The sequence below is a fragment of the Mauremys mutica genome, chromosome 1 (genome assembly GCF_020497125.1).
Source record: "Mauremys mutica isolate MM-2020 ecotype Southern chromosome 1, ASM2049712v1, whole genome shotgun sequence".
NCBI classification, from domain to species: Eukaryota; Metazoa; Chordata; order Testudines; family Geoemydidae; genus Mauremys; species Mauremys mutica.
This window is the reverse complement of record NC_059072.1, coordinates 266,912,105-266,924,871: the sequence shown is the minus strand read 5'-3', so window position 1 is coordinate 266,924,871 and position 12,767 is coordinate 266,912,105. Positions and strand designations below refer to the sequence as shown.

The window sequence follows — 12,767 nt, the reverse complement described above, 5'->3', positions numbered from 1 at the left end:
GGTGAGTGGGAAGTGCGCAGGTAGAAGGACTGGAACATAGAGGCCCCATGAATTGTGGGATATAGCTCTGGGAGTTTGTGTCAATGTGGAAGTGATACTTAACCACATGCTCTTTTGCAGTTGTATTGTCTTAAATTTCTCTGGGCTTGTTTAGACACACAAATTGCACTGGTTTAACTAAATTGTTTTTTTACAATATTTCAGTTAAATCCGTGCAAATCCAATGTGGACACTCAAATAAGTTTACACCTGGCTTATGCAGACTGACTTAAAACAACATAAGTCAGATCCACACCAATTTAAAAGTGCCCTCATTAGGAATTTACATCAGTTTACCTCAAATCAGTTTTTTAAACAATTTCGCTAACACCAGTGCAACTTTTGTGTGAAGACACGGCCTCAATCAGTTCAGTTGTCCTAATAATTGGAGGAAATTCAAGTTAAAATATTACCAGCTAATATGATTTTAAATGTGTAATTGTGTACCTTAAAGACATGCTCACAGAACTGGTTACATGGTGGTATATTATGTTGTGATAAAAGATGAATTGGTTAACTTCTCCATGGAGCCAAAAGGGGTATGACATAATATAGACTAAAGATGTGCTGAATTGCCTTGGTATAAATAGTAATTCATGCAGGGACTGTATCAATCTACTTCAGATTTCTGGAATGAAATCTGTACTCTAGGAACTGTATCCAGAGTGCTGGAACTGAATTATACTGCTATGAGGGAAAGCATCTCAGCAGAGGATTGTCCCTCTGCAAAGTTTTTATTAACCACTTGGGAGATATTTTACTATCTTGAAGGACGTTAAGCTTTGTTCTGAGGTGACTAAGATAACACAAGACTCTCTGGATATGTCTACACTGCAGTTGGGAGTGAACCTCCCTGCCTGGATGGTCAGACTCATGCTAGCTGGGCTTGAGCAAGTGTGTTTGAAGTAGTGTGGATATTACAAATCTGGCAGAGAGACAGACTAGCCACCCAAGCTCGGACACGGGGCATCAGGTGTGCTTGAGAACCCCAGTCACTACCCGAGCTGCAATGTCTGAGTTGCTGTTTTTCGTATGCCACCTCGAGCCCTTCTAGGGTGAGTCTGTCTGCCTGGGCTAGGAGGCTCACTATGAGCTGCAGTGGACGCATAGCTCCTACTACTTTAGACAAGAAGCTCTTCCTTTTCTGCCGAGGCATAAAAACCAAATGATATGCCTCCAGACTCCTGTGTGGGTGTTGGTGGAGAGCAAAACTTCTGCAAGCTTGAATGACTCTTAAACCATTTTTAATTTTTTTTTCTTTCAGATTTTAGGTGTCTTAAAGCTAGTGTCATTGCAAAGGGGCTGATACTTAAAAAAGGCAAAAGCAACCCCTGAAATGCAGTACTTTCTCTATAGCATCTAGTTCTGCAATCCAGTGAGTGGCAACCAAGTTCCCAGGGGTGGACATGGTAATGCAGGCTCGCATATATTTGCGAGGGAATCTGTGTAAATACTCTTAGGAGCAGAGATACTTCCCTCTCCTTTTTTGGTAGATGTCATCTCCATGTTGAAAAGAACCTGAATACTCTTATTCTAAATAGTTCTAATTTAATGATGTGACACTGCAGTTCCTAAATTATAATCCTTTATAAGACAGGTGTTGCCGCTAAGTAGGTTTTGAATTAATGGTCGGGTCTGTGCTTAAAGATTGTAAAAGTGTAATTTTAATGAGCTAGAGAAAATCCTATTACAACAGTTTAAAATGAGTTTTGTAGTGGGAGTGACTTTTTCAGTGTGTCTAACTTGGTTAAAGGAGCATGAGAACATTTTCACTTTGAAGTTTGAAACCGTCTTACAATACAGTCTGCTGGCCTTTCATGTAATTGCTTTTTAAACAAGCTTATGCATTTGAATATTTGTTTCTAGAGAACACTTTTTTCTGTTTTGCCTATTAACCAATATTTTTCCTTTAGTTTATCCCAGTTTATTCAAGCCATAAAATAATAAAGACAAAAATAGTTGTTAACTAAAGCTCAGTGCTTAAATTAATTCTGTTTAAATCTGGTTAGTTCACACAGTGTGTAGAAGGGACTCCTGTCTGGGAGTGTGCGAGCCACTTGCACACAGTAGTGCAGCCAGGGGCAGATACTGGTGAGTCTGATGTCCACCCTAGTGGGTAGGGCTGGGGGTGGTACAGCCACGCCAGAGGAGTTACTTGGTCTGGCTGCTGGCTCCTGCGAGCGGCAGCCCACCATGTTGCTGCTTTTGCTCCTGCAGTTCCTGGTAGAGCCCTGCAGCTCCATGGATATCCACTTTATATCCGAGGATATCTGCATCCATGGATATAAATTTTGTGTCCGTGGAGGGCTCTAATTAGGGCATGTTTTTTCTGCTATTAATTGTGTAAAGATGATTAACTGCAGAACAAACTAATGTAAACTGAGAATTTACCACTCTAGTGACAACTACCTAGCATTTGTTTTTAAATTCATTTAATAGAAAGGTTTGATATTGTAACAAATTTCCGAATGTACAGCTAATGTTATCAGCCTATCAAAGACCTTCTCCTGCCTCCACTACAGGCTTGACATCACACATCCAAAACTGTGATAGTATACAAGCCTGTTTGGTGACAGTGGAAGAAGAAAGATAACCAATGAGCCTTGGTCTTGCCTTGCCTAGGATGCCTTTTGAAATATTGCATCCAAAAACGTGTGTGTAAAAGGACACGTTTTTGAAGTAGACTTCTTGTAGTGGGAAAGAGTCTCTCAAATAATACCACATATACCACTCGGGTGAGCATGGTATTTAATATGGAGATAGAAGGAAATGCATGGCAGGGCCACTCTGTCACAGTTGTATTGGATTCTGCATTGCAGCATTGCATTGAAATAAAGTAGCCATGCATGATTCATAGACTTGTAGATGAAGAATGTGTAAGGAAGGAAATTGATTTAGAAAAGTATCTAAAACCACTGTTCTTTCCAAAATTTGGAGTTAATATAGGGTGCAATGCCCAAAATGCATATGAAGCCAGAATAGTTGTGCTTTGTTATGGCCTGCTAAAGGGATTATGGGTAAGGAAGAGGAGGAAGAATTTAACCATCAGTCTAAAGGTCGGCGTTGCAAACATTAAGGGGCCTTGCAGTTGCCTCTCCGGCCTAGGCAGCTGGACTGAAGTAGTAAATATCTCTTCTTTTCCCCTATGTTTTTGTTCTTTGCTCTTGGATTGACATGAGCACTAATCCAGTGGTTTACTCCCATCCTAATTCTCCCCTTCATGCTGGCAAATGTGATGTTGGTGTGTAGCCCACAGCTGGGTGCAGCTGCTTTGTGTACAGAAGTTTATAAAAGAAACCTGAAGGACTGTAGCAGCCCTCAGCCTCTGCTGAGGGTGGCTCTGATTTAGCACTTGATTCCCCTTCTGTGACTGAAGCCCAGTTGACAAGTACTCTGAGCTATCTATCTACAGTATAGTATAGTACTCTGAGCTCTCTCTCTATAATGCAGCATTGGAGTGCCTCGCAACACTCCGGTGAGATAAGGAAGTATTATAATCCCTGTTTTACAGATGGGGAGACTGAAGCACAGACAATGCAGTGCCATCCACCAGAACTCAACCATGTTCTGCAGATTCTGGATAATACAGGGTACTGGAACATGTGATGTTATTTCCCCTGCTGTATCCCTGTAGCTGTGCTCCTTGAGCCCACTCCCTAGCCCCACCACAGGGTGGTAACCACCACGTAGGAGCCCAGCATAACTGAACCATCCAGTGCACTTAGCAACTTCCTGACACTCAACCACAGAAGGACAAGAAGTAAAGAAAAAACATTCACTCACCTGTGTATAGGACCCACCCCCCATTCTTGTGTGCTAATCACCCCCTCTACTGCACTGTATTGAATTTCAGACTGTTTCAGTTTAAATCAGTTTTTCAGGTTTTTACAATCCCTGTTCGGTTTACTTTTGGCTGTTATGTACTGGCATAACTTAAGCAATAAAAGCCATTAGTCATAAAGAATCTGCAGTGCATGCGTGATACACACACACTTTCATAGGTTGTCATTTCTTACAAAAGTATAAAGGCACAGACAAGATACAGAGTGCAGCAACATGGCACTTCTGTCACGCATAAAAAACAATTCCAGTACTCCCAATACAAAGACACACACCAACGCAGTTAACCGCTACACATTTTCAGACCCCAGATTCAAACACAGAACAAAAAGCAATCCTGACACCACATGCCCTGGTGGCTTGATGGCTGCTCATACTGCTGAGCAAGTCTCTGTACCTCAGCCTCCTGCCTATTGTCAGAACTTTCTCCCTGACTCTCATCGTTATTGTACAAAATACAACACACACCTATTATCTAAGGCAAGTTTTGTTCTAGACTTAAGACAACACTATGTAGTTTTGAGATGCTCAACTACATGCTCCACTGTCATTCTGCAACTATGGAGGAAATAGTTAAACAATTGCCTTCTTCATCCTGTAAATAGCTTCATTAGCTGGGGAAGCAGAGGATAAGCTGGGTCTTCCAGGATGATCAGAGCAATCTCTACACAATTGATGTCCATAGTGATCCTGGGGGCAAACACCATTATTCATTAAGGTAAGCAGGTATGAATTCCAAATGATCCAGGCGTGGTGGACCTTTCCAGATCACCTGGCATTTATGTTTGTAAACCTACCTCAGTGGTCAACCAGACTGAGGAGTACCTGTTTATAAACTCCAAGGCCTGATGAGAGAGGCAACTGATAGGTGCACATGGGTTCCATCTGTTGCCCAGTACCGTTCAGGAGCCCCCTACATCCCATGCCATCAATAATCTGAGCATTACCAAGCTTTATAACTCAGTTCACTGGTACCTTGGTTCACTTTCACCAGTATGGCAGCACAGAGCTGCATGACAGTGGCCCGCACAGTCAATCTTTGCATACTGAATTGGTTGTCCGTGGGCTGGTAACAGTTGTGGGTGGTCAGCTTTCAAATAGCAATGATGAACTGCTTCTTAGTGCTTATGGGACATTTCATGCTGGTCGCTGTCACTGCAGCAACAGGATCAGTTCAGCACAAATATCAAAGAAAGATGCCTTTGCCATCCTGAAAGTGTCTCGCAACTGCTGGTCTGTGCAGATCTGCAGAACAATCCTCTCGCATCAATCAGTTCTGGTTTCCTGAGCCCAGAAACAATTCTGCATTATGTGAAGCTGCTTCAAGAAGATCTCACAGAGTAACCATTCTTTGGTGGTGGTGTCCTCATTCATCTGCTGCTGGAGAAGCCACTGTTGTAGCCATATCTGCTTGGTGCTGCAGCAGTCAGTCTGAAACTGAAGCCACTCAATACTGAGAGCTCTTATCAAGCACAAATAGCCTGTACAGCTGTAGCTGCTAGCATGGGGTGCGTAGCAGTCTTGCACCCATATTGGCCGATAGCAGTTCAAAAATGGTTGCTAGCCCACCCAGAAACAGAGGAAGGATGGGATAGAGAAGGAGTGGAATCATGGGATTTTTTGGTGTTTGACACCCTTCCCCCCCCCCCCCCCAGTCCCGAAATTCCCAGGCTTCTGCTGCATTCCCACAGAACTCCATTGAGAAAAATCCAAGAATGCACATAGCAGGGCAAAGGACCATAGAATACCTGCCTGATACACTGAATGTTTAGTGCACTCCAAGCTCCCACTGTACATACACAATGATGCAAGTGGAAAGAGGATATTGTTGTCACATCTGCATGCTCTTAGTGTGGCTTGCATACTGCATATCAACTCAGTGTGAGCTAAGGCTCCCATTTAGACAAGCCCTGAGTGACTTGCTGTAGGTCACATGAAGGCTGAGACAAAGCAGGGAATCAAACCTGAATCTCCATGTCCCCGGTTAATACCCTATTAATTGGGCCACTCTTCTCTTGTGGGTTCTGTGCTCTAGTGAGGTTATGGGCTAACATTTGAGCCTAAGTGAGAGTGATTATAAAAAATTAAAAGGAATTTGAAAAATGTACTTATGAGACTTTTTTGAAAAATATCAGAGGGATAGCCGTGTTAGTCTGGATCTGTAAAAGCAGCAGAGTCTTGTGGTACCTTATAGACTAACGTGTTGACATGCATCCGACAAAGTGGGTATTCACCCACGAAAGCTCATGCTCTAAAACGTCTGTTAGTCTGTAAGGTGCCACAAGACTCTTCACTGCTTTTTTTGAAAAATGTAACTAAAAAACAAAAATGCTGAATATTTAGGTGGTCTTCTGCAGCTTGTAAATTTGGTAGGCAGCGACTAGCTTTGCAACTGTTCTGATTGTGCAATCAACTAAGTGCACAAAACTGTATTAGTGTGCCCAGTTAACATTTTTAAATGTTTGCATTGTTTCCTGATCTGTAAGACCTAATTTTTAAACCTGGGTCCCAAAGTTAGGCATTTTAATGAGCAGCCTAATTTTTCAGAGGTGCTGAGCCTTCCTGCTTTCAGCAGCATTTATTGGTGTTCAGCAACTCCAAAAATCAAGCTACTTATTTAGGTGCCTAATTCTAGACACCCAAGTTTAAAATTGTTGGCCAAACATTCTATAGCAATAAAACCACATTGCACACACAACTTCTGTTCATGCTTTTCTTTGTAAATGTGTAGTTTAATAGACTCCTTGTAAAATACATATAAGTAAAGTGTACTCCATATGAAGAGTGGCTAAATTTTATGGTGTTATGAAAACCTTTGCTTTTATGTTTCCTCCCTTTAAGTCTGCAACCATAGTGTTGCACTGAGAGCAGATCTGTGGACCTCACTGAAGGAAATTCAAGTGAAACCGAAGGTTTGCCTTGAGTTCTAAATGCGGTGAGGTCTGTGGTCATTGTTTCTTGAGAGTTCTCTAGTATCTAGGTACAATTTATTTAAAAACTTCTGTATGTCGCTCACTGATCAACAGTTTCATGGTTCCAGTGGAATGTAGCTGTCATAGGAGGTCATGGTTGCAGAAGAAGAGGGATCTCTCAAGAATGAGGGCCAGGCCCATGGACGGTTTTGAATATCTAAATCAAGATCTTGAATGGGATTTAATGGAGAGAAATTGCTTAGATCAGAATGCTGCATTTATGTGTTCACAGTGACCCTTGTTGCTAAGCAATTAGACTGTATCGTTTGGAGCTGTTCCAGAGTGTATAACTTTATTTTTAAATTAGATGAAATAGCCAACTCTAAAGGTCACGAATGCATGCATTACAGGGGCCAGGTCTGAGTCAGGGGAAGGTGTAGTCTTGAAGATGGGACAGGAGTACTTGATGGTCCTTGGTATCATGAATATGGATGCATTTCTCCTGTCTTTGGACAGGACGAGTTCATCCTTGAGAGCTAAAAGTATTCTCTGTATCGTGGCCTACCCTGAAGCCTGACTGAGAGGGATCTTGAATATTGGCAACTAAAACATGGCATTGGGGATAGTGTAGTTTTTTGGTGGCTTGCTAGCTTGCTGAGAAAAGACCTGCAACCTCACTAAGATTGAGCAATGATTTAGTGTTGGCTAGACTACTGAATGTTAGAGTGGCTATTGGACTCCTTGTCAAAGGAGGTGTTAGCAATTCATTAGTAAGTGTCTAGGTATTCCCTGCTCTCTTACTATCTACGACGGACAGTGGTTAGTCTCTTGTGGTGACTCTAATTCCAATCAGTGCTTCTATGACGTGTATGAACAAAGTTGAATTTTTGGAAGGAAGGTGGTGTTTCTGGTTCTGTGCTTGGCTTGTTCTTGGTAGCACATGAGGTCATCCCAGATGTGGGTGATTTTCTCAAAAATGAGAAACTTTAGGGAGGTGAGTCAAGTCCTGAGGTAACTGGAAATAGTCTCAGATTATGCAGTTCATAGTCTTTGAAAATTCTGTAAGGAGTAACTTTATTACGTTTTACTACTGAAGACATGTATGAGCTCTTTGCTGCCATTACACAATGACATACGTTTGTAGTAATTCCTTGTTTGAGGCTGTGTATCGAATCCTGTCCTCCACCGGTGCCATTTGAGTGTTTTTCCTTTCCATATTTTCTGTTGTAGACTGTTAAAAAAAACATGGTGACTTAAGAGTGGTTATAGCAGCAGTTGGGGAGTGACTGTAATGGATCACTAAATTTTCTGTTCCATTGCCTCTTGGTTGGAAGAGTTCCTGTAGTGTTTACTTTCCATGCCTGGGCACTGTATTTATTATGCACTTGCCAACAATGTGCATACAAAATTGCAGCTAGTTCTGGCATTGCTTGTAGCTAGGCCCAGCAACCCAACTTAAAACAAAAATATATTGGCTATAATCAATCCTGATTTAGTATAAAATAATTAAAACTGAATTTGTCCTATATTTAATTTAGGACCACACACAATTAGGTGGCTGTATATGCTGACCCTTCCAAAAAAGATTTATAGTAGTCTGTCACAGTTCTTGAGGTAACTGCACCTCTGACCCCCTCATAGCCTCCTTGAAGGAGCCCCACATAGGTTTCTGGCAGGATCCTGTGATCCTTTTTTCTCCAGATTTAGGCTGGACTTCACAGTAGTTATTTCAGCAGGTCTGACCACTGCTTAGCACTTGCTGTCCTATTTTCTGCAGAGCAGTGACAGGTTTAACCAGTGATGAGCCAGCTTGCATAAAACAAAGTACTATTTATTCAGAATAAAAGCATTACAGAGAACAGAGGTCAAGTGTGGTGGTGTTCCATCTTCCAGATGGGAACCTTGGCAGGCTCCAAAGTACTTTGGCGCCTTTTCATAGTTTCATGTCAGTTTGTGGATTGGGTGAGGGTGACTTATGACAGAGTTGTCACTTTATATAGTTTTTGTTTACTAGGCCTCTTGAACCAGGTCAAACCAGTTTATGCACTTCCCAGGGGAGGGAGAGAAACTTCTCTAGACTTGTTACTTTCCTTCAGGATTTGTGTTAATTATCTCCCAGAGACTTTAGTTCATAGAATCATAGATTTTTAAGGTCAGAAGGGACCATTATGATCGTCTGATCTGACCTCCTGCACAACGCAGGCCACAGAATCTCACCCACCCACTCCTGTATCAAACTCCTAATCTAACTCTGAGCTATTGAAGTCCTCAAATTGTGGTTTAAAGACTTCCAGGTGCAGAGAATCCTCCAGCAAGTGACCTGTGCCCCATGCTGCAGAGGAAGGTGAAAAGCCCCCAGGGCCTCTGCCAATCTGCCCCAGAGGAAAATTCCTTCCTGACCCCAAATATGGCAATCAGCTAAACCCTGAGCATGTGGGCAAGACTCACCAGCCAGACACCCAGGAAAGAATTCTCTGTAGTAACTCGGATCCCACCTCATCTAACATCCCATCACAGGCCATTGGGCATATTTACTGCTAATAGTCAAAGACCAATTAATTGCCAAAATTAGGCTATCCGATCATACCATCCCTTCCATAAACTTATCAAGCTTAGTCTTGAGGCCAGATATGTCTTTTGCTCCCACTGCTCCCCTTGGAAGGCTGTTCCAGAACATCGCTCCTCTGATGGTTAGAAACCATCATCTAATTTCAAGTCTAGACTTCCTGATGGCCAGTTTATCTCCATTTGTTCTTGTGTCCACATTGGTACTGAGCTTAAATAATTCCTCTCCCTCCCTGGTATTTATTCCTCTGATATATCTATAGAGAGCAATCATATCTCCCCTTAGCCTTCTTTTGGTTAGGCTAAACAAGCCAAGCTCTTTGAGTCTCCTTTCATAAGTTTCATAAGGTTTTCCATTCCTCGGGTCATCCTAGTAGCCCTTTTCTGTACCTGTTCTAGTTTGAATTCATCCTTCTTAAACATGAGAGACCAGAACTGCGCACAGTATTCCAGATGAAGTCTCACCAGTGCCTTGTAGAACACTAACACCTCCTTATCTCTACTGGAAATACCTCGCCTGATGCATCCCAAGACCGCATTAGCTTTTTTCATGACTATATCACTTGACGGCTCATAGTCATTTGTGATCAACCAATACACCGAGGTCCTTCTCTGTTACTTCCAACTGATGCGTCCCCAGCTTATAACAAAAATTCTTGTTGTTAATCCCTAAATGCATGACCTTGCACTTTTCACTATTAAATTTCATCATATGACTATTACTCCAGTTTAGAAGGTCATCCAGATCTTCCTGTATGATACCCCGGTCCTTCTCTGTATTGGCAATACTTCCCAGTTTTGTGTCATCCACAAACTTTATTAGCACATTCCCACTTTCTGTGCCAAGGTCAATAATAAAAAAAATTAAATAATCTGAAATAATTCCTGCAGGAATTCTGTAGTTTCTCCATTGAGTCAATACAATGACTAGCCTATAACATTTATCACTTATAAAATTGCTACAATAGTCTGAGTATTCCGTGTCTGTAGCATCTCTTGGTATGCTCTTACAAGAGCATGGTCTGTTCGTCACTTAATATATGTATAGTGCTTTTATTCTTTAATCTGCAAAGCAATCGTTAAATATTCAACATCCTGTGAAGTAGGTAAGTACTATTAGCCTCTCTTTACAGATGAGTAAACTGAGGCCCATAGAGAATATGACGTTCCTAAGGCTGCATAAGGAATTCATTTTAGAGCCTGGATTAAAATGCAAGGAATATTTTTTGTCCCCAATCCCTTACTTAGAGAATGCTTCATTCCTTAGAGCAGGAGACTAGGAATCAGAACTCCAGAATTTTCTTTGTAATTCTGCCATTGAGTTGCTATGAGACTCTGGGTAAGCAACTTAACCACTCCAGGCCTTGTTTTACTCCTGCAGGAATTCTGCTCCAAAAAATTAAAAATTCTGCTCACAATATTTTAAAATTCTGCATATTTGTCAAAATAACACAATATAATCATGCCAGTTTCAATTATTTTGATAATGTGTGTAAACTACAATACAATGGATGGAGAATGGCAGTGGGGAGCATTGGAGGAAATCTCCAAACCTCGATTGTGTAATAGTAATGTAGCTAGGTTTGAGCCTTTATTTCTAGTTATTAGTCAACAAATACATGCAGCCATATGCTCAATATTGCATCATAGGCAAATAACGAGCAAGTGAGGGCTAGGGTATCAAACTCACAATTTATATTGGCTACTGACCATCTCCAGAAATGTCAGTAGCACACAGTTCATGGAGCACATTTTGATAGGAAATTTTTTCTGTCCAAAAAATTTAGACCAGTTCTCACTAAGGTACCATGCTCAAATAAATTCGTTAGTCTCTAAGGTGCCACAAGTGCTCCTGTTCTTTTTACGGATACAGACTAACACGGCTGCTACTCTGAAACCTGTCATGAGGTACCATAAGCATTTATAACACCATACTGTCATTTACAATAAAGCTCCTTTACAGTTACACCACTCTAGCAGTGTAAAGGAGCTTTAAAACTTTTATACCTGTTTTATTCTGCTGGGGGAGTTGACTAAGAATTTGAACAATTCACTAACAATGAAAACAACTAAGCAGGCAGGCTTCTACATTGTACTCTGTCTGAGGTGCAGAGCCTGCCTCACACCAAACACCTCAAAGCCCTGTCCCTCCATGTTTGGCATGCCACAATAGCGAGCCAGAGGGACAGTCTCTCTCTGTCACTTGCATGCCCAGCCGCACATTCCTGGTGGTGATTGACATCTCCCCATGCATGCATTCCCACCCTCCTCTCCCCCTGCGCAAGTGGGGAGGGGCAAGTGACTGCTTTTGAGGGTTCCCTTTGCTTCCCCTCAGAAGTCATTTTTCCTTGGGGAAGTAAAGAAATCAGTGGACAACATGAATTCTGTGCCCACACAGTGGCACAGAATTCTCCCACGACTATGTTTTACCCACCTATAGAATGGCTTTAAAAAATCTTGTATTGCCCATATGAGGATTGCTTAATGAATTGTTGCTCCATTCTTATGCAATCTAACAGCTTCCAAGACTGTTGAAAATTAAATGTACGTGATTGGTAAACTGGAATGAATTACTATCATCACAATGTCTTTTTACAACTGTTCTTTATGGAGTTACTTGAGAGCTAGAATAACTTCTGTGGTTTGGGCAACTAAGACACTTAAAAGCTATGCAGGAATCTAGGTGTTTTAAAATGTGGAGATATCTTCATTTGGTATAAATCTATAGCTAAGTGGAAGGTATTGGAACTATGCTTTTTTTACACATGATGAGGATCTTAGCCCACAATGTTAAAATTGTGACGCTAACAAAATATAGAAAATGTTAAGTTGGGGGAAAATGTTTTCCTTGCCTAAGCTTCCCAAAGTGATAGAGGCAGGGATGCATTCTGCTAGTTTATAGATTCCAAAACCAGAAGGAACAAGAGTAGATGTTGATCACAATGACCTCCTGTCCAGCACAAGCCATAGAATTTCCCAAAAATAATTCTTAGAGCAGATCTTTTAGAAAAATATCTTTTAGAAAATTTAAAAATTGCCAGTGTTGAAGAATCCACCATGACCCGTGGTAAATTGTTCCAATGATTAATTACTCTCACTGTTAAAGATATAGACCTTATTTGTGGTCTGAACTCATTTGAAGAATTGTGTGGGACAAATAGTCTAGGCACACAGTGTTCTCTATCTTGAGGATTTTAGATTTTAAAACCTTCCACAGAATGCTAGAAATGGATATAAGGAACATCTTGCTGGATTTAAGAGAATCTTGCTTTTATGGATGTCTACCATCATATTCAAGCTATGGCAAAGTTCACTTCAGTCAATACAGGCACAGACTAAATTACTAAATTGCATTCTAAGTGGCATAATTTATAATGAACTACTCTGTGTTTGGCTTTGGCAAACCTAAGC

The 12,767-nt window shown here is 41.3% G+C and overlaps 1 protein-coding gene across 1 annotated transcript in view; it reads left to right on the top strand.

Moving 5' to 3' along the window:
- The window catches only part of RAP2A (RAP2A, member of RAS oncogene family), a 34,465-nt gene that overhangs the window by 7,784 nt on the left and 13,914 nt on the right, over positions 1–12,767 (top strand). The gene's annotated exons all lie outside the window — the stretch shown is intronic.